Raw genomic sequence first — 315 nt, 5'->3', positions numbered from 1 at the left:
ACTATACTTGACAATAAAATCAATTATTAAAGTTAAATATTATATTTTTATATATATAATTTAATTTATTTTTAATTATATTTTTTATTTTGATATATATTTTACACAAATAAATAATTTTAGTTTATAATTAATATGGTTATTTGTGGCAAAATTTTTAAATATCGAAATAATTTTTGTATTTTAAAAAATATTTAATAATTTTTCTATTCTACACACATGTAGAAAAATATAACATAAACATAATTTAACAATGTTGAATTGTTGTTTATTATATTTTTTAATTTTTAAAAATACAAAATATTAATGTCATTT

This window comes from Arachis duranensis, chromosome 7 (genome assembly GCF_000817695.3).
Source record: "Arachis duranensis cultivar V14167 chromosome 7, aradu.V14167.gnm2.J7QH, whole genome shotgun sequence".
NCBI lineage: Eukaryota > Viridiplantae > Streptophyta > Magnoliopsida > Fabales > Fabaceae > Arachis > Arachis duranensis.
The sequence above is the reverse complement of the archived record's forward strand: the minus strand, read 5'-3'. Positions refer to the sequence as shown.